Genomic DNA, 12318 nt, shown 5'->3' on the forward strand with positions numbered 1-12318 from the left:
CCATATCTGGGTTCTCTATTCTGTTCCATTGGTCTATATGTCTGTTTTTGTGCCAGTACCATGCTGTCTTGGTGATGACAGCTTTGTAATATAGCTTGAAATCGGGCAATGTGATGCCCCCAGCTTTGTTTTTCTTTTTCAACATTTCCTTTGCAAGTCTTTTCTGATTCCATACAAATTTTAGGATTGTTTGTTCCAGCACTTTGAAAAATGTCATTGGAATTTTGATCGGGATGGCACTGAAGGTATAGATTGCTCTGGGTAGCATAGACATTTTAACAATGTTTATTCTTCCGATCCATGAGCATGGAATATTTTTCCATCTTTTTGTGTCTTCTTCAATTTCTTTCATGAGTGTTCTGTAGTTCCTAGAGTATAGATACTTTACCTCTTTGGTTAGGTTTATTCCGAGGTATCTTATGGTTTTTGGTGTTATTGTAAATGGAATCGTTTCTCTAATTTCACTTTCTACATTTGCATTGTTAGTGTATAAGAAAGCAACTGTTAACCAAAATAAAGAGTCATATTGATAACAATACGTTAATTGTGGGAGACCTCAATACTCCACTCTCAGCAATAGGTCATCGAAGCAGAAAATCAACAAGGAAACAAGAGCTTTGAATGATACACTGGACCAGACCTCATAGATATATACAGAACATTCCACCCTAAAACAACAGAATACTCATTCTTCTCGAGCACACATGGAACTTTCTCCAGAATAGACCACATACTGGGTCACAAATCAGGTCTCAACCAATACCAAAAGATTGAGATTATTTCCTGCATATTCTTATACCACAATGCTCTAAAACTGGAACTCAATCACAAGAAAAAATTTGGCAGAAATTCAAACACTTGGAAGCTAAAGACCACTCTGCTCAAGAATGTTTGGGTCAACCAGGAAATCAAAGAAGAACTTAAACAATTCACGGAAATCAATGAGAATGAAAACACATCAGTCCAAAACCTATGGGATACCGCAAAGGCGGTCCTAAGGGGGAAATACATAGCCATCCAAGCCTCACTCAAAAAAATAGAAAAATCCCGAATTCACCAGCTAACTCCACACCTTAAAGAACTAGAGAAAAAGCAACAAACGATGCCTAAGCCATGCATTAGAAGAGAAATAATTAAGATTAGAGCAGAGATCAATGAATTAGAAACCAGAAACACGGTAGATCAGATCAACGAAACTAGAAGTTGGTTCTTTGAAAGTATTAATAAGATTGATAAACCACTGGCCAGACTTATCCAAAAGAAAAGAGAAAGGACCCAAATTAATAAAATTATGAATGAAAGGGGAGAGATCATGACTAACACCAAGGAAATAGAAACAATTATTAGAAATTATTATCAACAACTATATGCCAATAAACTGAGCAATCTGGATGAAATGGCGGCCTTCCTGGAAACCTATAAGCTGCCAAGACTGAAACAGGAAGAAATTGACAACCTGAATAGGCCAATAACCAGTAATGAGATTGAAGCAGTGATCAAAAACAAAAACCTCCCCAAAAACAAGAGTCCAGGGCCTGATGGATTCCCTGGGGAATTCTACCAAACATTCAAAGAAGAAATAATACCTATTCTCCTGAAGCTGTTTCAAAAAATAGAAACAGAAGGAAAACTTCCAAACTCATTCTATGAGGCCAGCATTACCTTAATCCCCAAACCAGGCAAAGACCCCATCAAAAAGGAGAATTTCAGACCGATACCCTGATGAATATGGATTCCAAAATCCTCAACAAAATCCTGGCTAATAGGATCCAACAATACATTAAAAGGATCATCCACCACGACCAAGTGGGATTTATCCCCGGGATGCAAGGGTGGTTCAACATCCACAAATCAATCAATGTGATATGATACATTAATCAAAGAAAGAACAAGAACCATATGATCCTCTCAATAGATGCAGAAAAAGCATTTGACAAAGTACAGCATCCTTTCTTGATTAAAACTCTTCAGAGTATAGGGATAGAGGGAACATTCCTCAAGTTCATAAACTCCATCTATGAAAAACCCAGAGCGAATATCATCCTCAATGGGGAAAAGCTGAGAGCCTTTCCCTTAAGATCAGGACCACGTCAAGGATGCCCACTCTCGCCACTATTGTTCAACATAGTATTAGAAGTCCTAGCAACAGCAATCAGACAACAAAAAGAAATAAAAGGTATTCAAATTGGCAAAGAAGAAGTCAAACTCTCTCTTTTCGCAGACGACATGATACTTTATGTGGAAAACCCAAAAGACTCCACCCCCAAATTACTAGAACTCATACAGCAATTCAGTAATATGGCAGGATACAAAATCAAAAAACACTTTGCTTTTAAAGTAGATTGCTCATTCCTGATAGCTTATATCATAATATGGTCAACATTGGTCTGCATTAAAAAGAAATACGTGCACTGGGTGTTATATGCAAACAATGAATCATGGAACACTACAGCAAAAACTAATGATGTAATGTATGGTGACTAACATAAGGTAATAAAATAATATTAAAAAAATTAAAAAAAAAAAGATTATTAAAATCACTACTACCCTTAGATGAAAGCAAGAGATTTGGCCCTTAAGAGGCCACACCATTCTCTATGTAATGAGCAATGCAAAGGGCCAAGAGGAAGTGTCTTGCTGGGTCTGACCCACAGAGACCAATTTTCACCTACCTGGAACTCTAGAATGCCTAGTGCAAATGACTGAGTCCATTTCCAGGACAAGTCTTCATGCAGATGTGTGCACCCCTAGACCTGAAGGGTAGCTAAAAGGTAGCTCCTGCGGGAAGATGGGGGTTGTGGAGAGAGCCTGGACATCTTACCACAATAAAAAGGTATATATATACATGTGAAAAAAAAAAAAGAAATACGTTGGAAACTAATAGTCCTTAATGTGGAAGGACTTACGTAGAGAAAAGGCAGAAGCAAAGAAAGGAAATTATTCATTGGCTGTAGGTGAAAGCCTCGCTGGCTGTTTGTGATTGGTTGTCCTCAGCATTTTGATTTCATTATCTTGAAGCATTACCAGGCTTGGATTTTGGTTTGCTCACATTGGCCACCTCAGTCTAATGGCCTCATTCTTTAATTAATTTAACCGGGTTAATTTGAGGACTGGGGATAATCTGCATAAAGGTCAGGCACTCAGTAGATATTAGACCTTCCACCCTGCCTGGTTTTTCCTTACTGTTGCACCTGCTCTTTGCCATTATTGTGACTTCTAACTTCTTAATTTGTTTCTATACAGTGGTGGGAGGTGAAGAGCATGGGCCGTGAGTCAGCCTACCTGGGTTTGAATCTCTTCCCTGAAGATATCATGTATTTTCCTCATGTACAATGTGGAAGAAAATACTACTTACCTTCACAAATGGTTCTAAGGAATATATTTTTTCAGATTTTATTTATTTATTTGAGAGAGAGAGAGTAAGTGGGGGAGGGGGGCAGAGGGAGAAGCAAACTCCCGTCTGAGCAGGGATTCTGACACAGGATAGATCCCAGACCTGAGATCATGTCCTGAGCTGAAGGCAGACACTTAACCATCTGAGTCACCCAGGCACCCCTCAAAAGCAGTTCTAAAGAATAAATGAGTATAAGTTCCTTACTCAATGACTGACATATAGCAAGCATTCAATTCATGTTAGCTGTTACCATTTTCTTTACTCCTTAGCCCTGTTGTGCTTTCACTTTTCTTCCTTATCCTGCTTATATCCTAAAACGTAGTACTTTGGTGGAAAAAAATCAATGAATTCATCAGCAAATACTTTTGAGGATCTACCATGTGAAAGGACTTGAGCACAGAATCCATATAAGATCCCTGCCTCAAGTTTTTAAAACACGGATTTGCATTTACCGCTTACTGCTTCTCCAAGTTAGTTTTCTCATCTGTAAAATGGGGATAATAATAATCCCCTCTGTATCTATGCTAAAGTTTTGCAAATAAAGTGAGGTAATAAATGCGATTCCAAAAACTGAAATGAAAAGCTTCAAACTCATACACATATAATTAAACCATAAATACTTCCCTAGATAGCATAGCATCAAGGCAGAGGAGTACAGATATTGTTCCTCCTTTCCAAACGTATTCCCCAGCTTCCTATTCGTATTTTCTTTGGCAGCCTTAGCGCTCTTGTTAGAATGAGATGAGGGAGAAGAGCAAATGATTTAACAAGTAAGAAATAAATGAACATAAGGACCAAATTCACAAGGTTTGAATCTTCTTCAAAAGCTTAAACTAAAGCTATAGATAGTACTTTACATATATTGTATATTACCAAAGTAATTTGTTAGAAAGAATGTGTATCTACCACTGAGACTCTGGAAACAAGAACTCGACTTATGAGCATCAATGTAGGGTCACTGAATGACATTTGAGTGCCTGTGTGTTGTGCAAAGTGCAGGTCCCTGCTTGCTCCAGGCTGAGGAAATGCAGGATACTGTAGATCCAGATTAGAGCTAAGGAAGACAAACATGGCAGTATTAAGGGTCCCTTCTCCATCATGGGTGATGATAGGGTCTTAAGTTTGTCTTGCTTCTTCTAAGACCCATTGCCATCGGATCTCTTGGCTTTATCTGGTCATCTGTGTGTCCATTAGGATGTACTCTTTGCTGATACTTGTCACCTCTTGTGACTGGACGTCAGTTCTAATCTCTGACTGTGATCCCCGAAAGTTCTCTACTTTTCTTACAACTTGCAGAGCACTTTTCTCGGCCTTTATTCCTGTCAACTGCTACCTGGGTCCTGTCCTGCTAGAATCATGAGCTGCAGAGCTCTTTGACCAAAGCCCCAGTATTAGAAAGTTCTTCTTTGGGTCTTCTCCTTTATCACTTCTCCCTCTTGGAATTTTACACTAGCTGAGATCATGTCTAAGTCTCCTGAGGCTTGATTTTGAATTTTAGATGGTTGGCCACCCCCAGGAGATCCTGTTTATGTGGGTTCTTATTTATGCTTATTCTCAGCTTACTTCTCTTATGCTTTAGTCTGCTGGACAGTCTCAGAATCTCTTACAGCCTGGATCATGCAGGTCAAGATAGGGAATCTCTTGAAGAGAAAAACTTCCCTAGGCAGCAATTTCAGAGATCATTCAGGCCGTTCAAATTATAACATTTCTAAGAAGGCAAGCAAAAATACTGTTAATTAAATGTTTAATTTTTATTATAGCTAGCATATTAATTTTAAGTAGCTTTGATTTATAGTATAGCACAATTTTATTTATGTGCAGGATGTATACTTTATAGCATAGAGTGCCCTCTTGTATAATCAATGTGTATAGGATATTTATGTTCATTTTATTGGACTCTGAGCATAATTTTACTATTAAATATATGGAAGAATTTTATGCTTGTTTTTATGACATCGTTGGCCTAAGCTAGGCTTACTTCTATGCCAAGTCTCTTGTCAAGAACACAGCTCTCAATTTCGACATTGTTTCTATGGGAAAACACATAAATACATTGCCTTTCATGAACATCTGCTTCTCTGTAATTTTAATAAAGCTAATGGAGCAAGACCCAGGTTTTCTTACTTCTATTGAAACATTTTCCCTCCCTGTGTTTCCCTTTCCTTCTTGGGATAATGATTTCCCTTGAGGGTATATGGTTATATTATATGGTGGTCAAGTCTTTTACTATGAATGAAGCACTCATTTCCTTGAGATACATTCTCAGGAAACTAAAGTTTTTAAAAAATGCATGCATGTGTGTATATACATGGAGGGGGTTGTACGTATAAATGTATCACAAGCAACAAAACCCTTAATTTGAAAATGATTTCAATTAAGTGTCTTTATTGTTAGGGCTTTAAGTATTCTTCTATCAGTGTATTTCACTTCATAGCCTTGTTCAGAGATCTAGATTTTACTGGCCAACGAGGCCTGAAAACCCTTCCCTGGTTATTTGGAACAAGATGGAGTCTGACAGATGTAATGTGATGATATTATGAGTAATTTGTGGTGGTCAGTAATAAAAGTAAATTGTACCCAGGGTTTGAGGTAGCATGTAAAGTGGGAGGAATTAGTGATATGTTGGAAAGAATGTTGAGTAAAAATTTGGGATGCTTACATTTACTTTGGCAAATCATAATCTCTATAAATTTCCATTAGATTCCTTATTATTGTGCTTTATTAATTTCCTGTAAGAAATGCAAAAACCACATTTCTTCTTCTTCATATGTCAAACTACTTCAATATATTAACAAATTAACAAAAGTAGTATAATTACATGTGGAAACATACGCATTGGCATTTTAAATTTTCCATACTTGGAGAGAGAATATCTGTTAAGCCTAACCATGTAGCCTTAGGTTAAACCAGCAATAAATGTAATTTGATAATTTACAATTCCCATCTTCAGACTTTATATAATAAAGTATACATACTAAAATAATAAGATCTCATAAACAGCAAATACCTAATCATCTTTTGCTTGTTACTGAAAGCCTTTAATTTTATGCCAGTTGTTCTTTGTCATTATATATTGTAAGATGCAAATCCTCACAACCATCTTTTTATACTAATGAAAAGTCATATAAATTTAGAAAGTATTTCATTTCATCCATGCAATGTGCATTTCAATCCAGAGTAAGCAAATATTTCACATGCACACAGTGAATCTCTTATAGTCCCATTTTAAGCTTGTCAAGTATTCTGATTTCAATCCTATTTGCCCAATTTAAATTGCAATTTAAATGGTTAGATTCTACCATTAGATTTTAATTACCTTCAATTCTATCAGAGCGGGTCCCAACCTTTTGTAGCAAATTCATTTCCTGCTTAACCAAAGACACAATACTCTTTAAATAGACTATCTCTCCCTGCCTGTGCTTTCTCTGGAAAGAGTTTTCACACAGACTGTTGTTTATTTCCTCTCTAGGAAATAAACAGGAAAAAATTTATGAACAAAATAAGTGACACACCTATACAAGGGAAAGACAAGATGAGAAACATGATTATATTTACTTTATGGAAAGAGATGATGACCATCATCTTTCTCATCAGATGATGAGATGCTCATCATCTCTTTAATATTTTGTGACTGGGTGGCTTTATCTTGTTAACTAGAGCCCCTAAATGCTCGTAATAGTATGACTCTGCACCTTTAAGCCTTTCTTTGCATAGGTCTTTTCAAATACAACCTCTCTCTAGAGAATGTAATTGACTAATTAAATAAATTACATAGAGAAAAAGAAACCCTCACTAGGCAGCCTGTGATTTTAAGCATAGCATAGATAAAGATCATAGAGAATCCATCTGACGTGTACACATTTACACTTTTATAAAAATACATTGTAGAAGATGTAGCAATAGAAAGCCTCATTCTTATTCTTGATTTAAGCTATAACCAAGGATTTCTGGACAAGTCATTAATTGTTTCATGCCGCCAAGGGCCCACTTAGTGCTCTGAAGCAGTAACTTCTAAGTGGTCCCGCTGGCCACAAAGATTTAAATTAGGCTCCAGAAGAAACCCATAATAGTTTATACAAGAGTGCCGAAAGGCAGGCATGTTGGAAATGACTTTGTGACTGCATATGGTGACGTTGGGAATGCAAATATAGTCATATGTGACTAGGTGGTAAAAGGAAGATTATTTTCTTCACTCAAGGCTTGAGGATTTTTGATCTAAGCGGTGTCTCAGAGTAAAGGTGACTCTATCATGATGCTACAGCAACTTGGCAGAAAAGCTTCCCCTTATTGGTACACCATTTGAGTCAAAATCTAGTGTGGCAAGTTTGCCAAGTTTCTTTAAATGGGATCTGTTGCCATTATAATAAAATCTGGCGGGCTCCTGGCTCATATTTTAAAAGCAAGTACCATTTATCCTTGAATCAAATAATGAATAACCTGAAAAAAAGTCAAATTAAACTTTTTATAAGATCTGCATAATTTATACAAAACATGCAGATATAAACAAAGCTTGTTTTTTAGGCTGTCACTGACCAGTATTATGACCTCTTCAGATTCAAGTAAGTCTTGGCTTTGCCACTTGCTACCTATCTGATCTTGGACAAATTTTTTATTTCCCCTATGCCTTGGTCTTCTCATCTGTGACATAGGGTGAGCACATATAGTTATTGTGAAGATTAAATGAGATTATCTAATATAAATTCTTAGCACAGGGCCTAACACCTAGTTGGTCCTCAACATGTTGTTGCTGGTAATGATGATGGGGAGCTCTCAACTCAGACTGAAGTCCTTGGCCAGTTTTCTCACTCTCCATTCAAGTAGTGGTCAGAGTCCTCAATTCAGCCTCCACAATATCTCGTATCTGTGCTTCATATTCAGTCCTGTCCTTTTACCTTTATTATCAGGCTGTATTCAAATGAGAAAATGTCTGTGAGAGAACTTTGTAAATTTTAACACACTGAAGAATTATTAGTTGCTTTAAACATGTTATTGAAATTTACCAACACTCTAGTAATTAAACGGTATCTTTGCCATTCCACATTCTAATCCATTCTTAACAGAGGTACCTTTTAAAGTATATCTTTTAGATTACTTCCTTTTTCAAATACTTTCCATGGCCCCTCAGCATGATGGACAACACTCCATTGAAGTGGGTCATCGTCTCTCTTTATAATGTTTTTATCTAGTATTTCCCCTCACATCCCACCAATACCCTGCTCTCTAGCATATCAGAAAAGATGCCCTCTTCTAAATTTGTTCTAACTTTGCCTCATTTAAGTAGTTAACTTTTTAATTGGATAAATATGGATTGCAAATCTTTTCATATGGTTTCTCTTTGTACCAAATTGTCAATTTCTCTTTCCACTGTTCGAATTTTTGTTCTCCAAGTCCCTACTTAAAATTTTATTTTTCTGTTCAGCCTTTCCAAAAAGGCTGGTAGGAATCTCCCTAGTAGGAATCAATCTCTCTTTACCCGCTCTCCATTTTCTAGACTGTATCCATATTCACCCTTCTTTCTATCTTAATTTGCCATTTACAACATAGTCTGATAAGTCTGGAGGGTAAGGACTGAATCACCATTTTCTCTCCAATTCTGTAATGCCCAGTGGAACATCCTTCACAAGGAAGGTGCTAAATCAGAAGATATATTAAGTCTCTTTATTTACAGGTGTCTTTGTTAATACTGAGCTATAGTAAAAAAAAAAAAAAAATAGAAGAACCAAAGATAGAGCAGCAGCTGGATTAAAAAAAAAAAAATCCCCAAACTCAGAGGGGACAAAGGTTGGCTTTGATAGTCCCTTCTTCTTCTTCTTCTTTTTTTTTTTTTCTTATGTACTACTCTTAGGCTGTACATTCTTTTGATATTTATTTTAACCAGAATTCACTAGGATAAAAATGTTAGGTGAAGGTCATAGATAAAAGACTGAGGGAGAAGCTACCAAAAGTGTCACTGTGGATCCAAGTCTTTGTTCTGAAGTGTTTTACTAAGACCTATGAAAAATCCCCACTGTCATACAGCAACAACAAAAAAGCACATCCATAACTCCCTGAATTTTGTTTGCCATTAAATGACAACTTGTATTAGCCTGACCTGGTTAGCTTGGTATTCAGAGTAAGGTGAAAATTCATCACAGAAAAAAAATGGCATTTTATCAATGGCCATTCTCTTCATTTTCTGTATCCCATCTCTACCCCAATATTTCATGGTTCTCTTTAGCCCTAAATTGCCTTTCTGGGTGAAGCAGAGTTAGAAAATACTTTCTTGGCCTTCACCACCACCAAGGTTCAGGATTATCAGTGTTTACCACATCTATTAATCAGGTAACATTGGGAGGATCCCGTCAGGCTTCTCCAATCTTCTTTCATTCTTCAGGTAAATCACAGGACACTACTGTGAACTGTGTGTAAAATGTAATGAGAAGGGTTATTTGGGGACCACAGTATTGATGGCTTGGGTAAGATACTGTTAAAAGTTTTTGCCATACCTTAGATGGTGTAATTAACTAGATAAATAGCATTGTCCCTTTATGGATTTTCAAATCCAGCCAGAGCCATCCATCTTTCTAAATAAATGAGTAAAATCGGTCAGCAGCTACAGCTGCATCTTACCCAGCCCTATGGTCAATGAAAACTAGTCATCTTCTACTGTGAGGAATGCATGGTCTTAATCCCAACTGTTTTGAATACCAATTTAAGCATAAGAATAGACTAAAGGAAAAAGAAAATGTACTCATCCTCAAATTAACATTATATTGGGCAAAACAAGTAAGTTTGTTGTTGGCTCATTGCCTGACTGACAGACTAAATCAGAGTGGAGAAAACATTGCCTTTTTTTCCATGTGTCAAAATGTTGTTCTGGGCTCCTTGGTAGTTGAAATGGCCCTGCAATAATGGTTTTCATTCTCCTGATATCCCATGAGTTTTACTTTGCATCAGATCAGGGTGAGGGATGTATTGAGTGCTTTTGTTTCTGTGATCAACTCCTCTCCTTTCATTTAAAGGTGCATTAAACACGGTTTACAAGGATATTCAAATCACACAGGTTTTCCTTTTAAAGTTTTCCACTTCATAGAACAGAGCAACCATATCATAGCTACATTGCTATTTGTACTGAATCCACTGTTTCAGAAAGATATTGCCTTCTAAACTGCTGCTAGCTATAAAATGAATAAAATATCAATGCTGAGCTACAAGGTACACACCAGATGTAACCATGCTTTTCTGGAAACTATGCCCACCAACAGGAACTACGTGAGAAAATGGCCCTGAGCATTTCCAGCCTCATAAACAGGACTCTAATTAGCACCCTGATAAATACTTCAACAACCAGCAGACAGAGTAAGCATTCTGTGGTTTAATTTATACAATTCTTTTGACATTCTCTGGTAAAGAATGATAAGGCATATTGCTGACACCAGGGATTCATGAAAGCAATAATAACATTAACCCAACTTTATTTATAAAATAATTTCATTACACCTCAATCTTGAATATCTCTGCAAATGATGAATAGGGATAGCGGGGATAAATTAACTTATGGATACTTATAAAAAACTTTTAGTTTTTAGTTTTAGATTCCTTTACCTCTTATTCTTTTATTAAAACTCTTTACTGAAAATGTAAATGTAGACCAGTGTGGACTGTCACTCCCTTCTGCTACCCTTGTTGACATACACTAGGCTTTCGCATATTCAGGAACAAACCCGTTTTGGACCAGATACAACAAGTTGATTTTATTGAAGCTTACCTACATTGACTCAGGTTGCAAAGAGAAGGTATGCAGGTTGAAAAAAACAGAAAGGTATGCACCTTTTGGTCAGAATTCATATAGAGAAGTCAGGAACAAAGTCTTAGCAGCAGCTATATAATCAGGCCTCATGGAGAACTGGCACTCAGTAAAAATTCAAGCTGCTCTAGTTGTCCAACAACAATTCTAGTAATGATTTAGTCCTTAACTCAATTTCTCTCTGTAATTTTTTCTCTACTGTTTCTGCTTTTGACTGAGGTCAGGCTTACCTCCAGGCTTTACTCATGGTTACTCCTATCTCATGGCTCTTGTTTATTGCAAACTCTGTATGTGTCTTCTTCTGTGCTACTATATCTTCTAATTTCTCTATACTTTGAATTAAAGTTTCTCAGGAAAATAATCTAACAGAGACAGATGATCATGGTCCTGCACAGAGCATCTACAATGAATAGATATTTAACTCTGGGCCATACATCATAGACTGTGTAAGTCACTGTAGGGTTGAGTGCCTTTGCTTAGGGGTTTTTCAATTATAGCAAAGGTGTTGGGGTGAAATGGTCCAAAACATGGTGACACGTATTGGAAGCAAGCATCTTTGTGGAAAAGACACTCATTTCATTTGTGAGCATTGAATTGTGAGCAGACAATTCCAAGAAATTGATGAAGAGTGATATGAAAGAAATATAATGTCTAGGAGGAGAAGGAGGAGCAAATGGCTTGGGAAAAGTATATAAAATGAATACTTGACACTCTTTTTATGTTCCATTGGAAACTGATAATAATAAATATAACTTTCTAGGAAGAGCTCTTTTTTAGTTCCTGAAGACACTTAGGTATTAAAGAAATTGTCGACCAAATTGTCCACCAAAAATACATCATGTAGTTGTTAAACTTAGAGCTTTGTTTGCATGAGATTGAGAATAAACTTCAGCTTATTTGGTGGTCCTGCCACTCTAGAGGATGTCAGGAAGTACCTTGGAATCCCTTAATTTCTTAATTTTTTTTTTTTAAGATTTTTATTTATTTGACAGAGAGAGACACAGCGAGAGAGGGAACACAAGCAGGGGGAGTGAGAGAGGGAGAAGCAGGCTTCCCGCTAAGCAGGGAGCCCAACGTGGGGCTCGATCCCAGGACGCTGGGATCATGGCCTGAGCCGAAGGCAGACGCTTAACGACTG

This window comes from Phoca vitulina, unplaced genomic scaffold (genome assembly GCF_004348235.1).
Source record: "Phoca vitulina isolate PV1807 unplaced genomic scaffold, GSC_HSeal_1.0 scaffold8, whole genome shotgun sequence".
Taxonomy (NCBI): domain Eukaryota; kingdom Metazoa; phylum Chordata; class Mammalia; order Carnivora; family Phocidae; genus Phoca; species Phoca vitulina.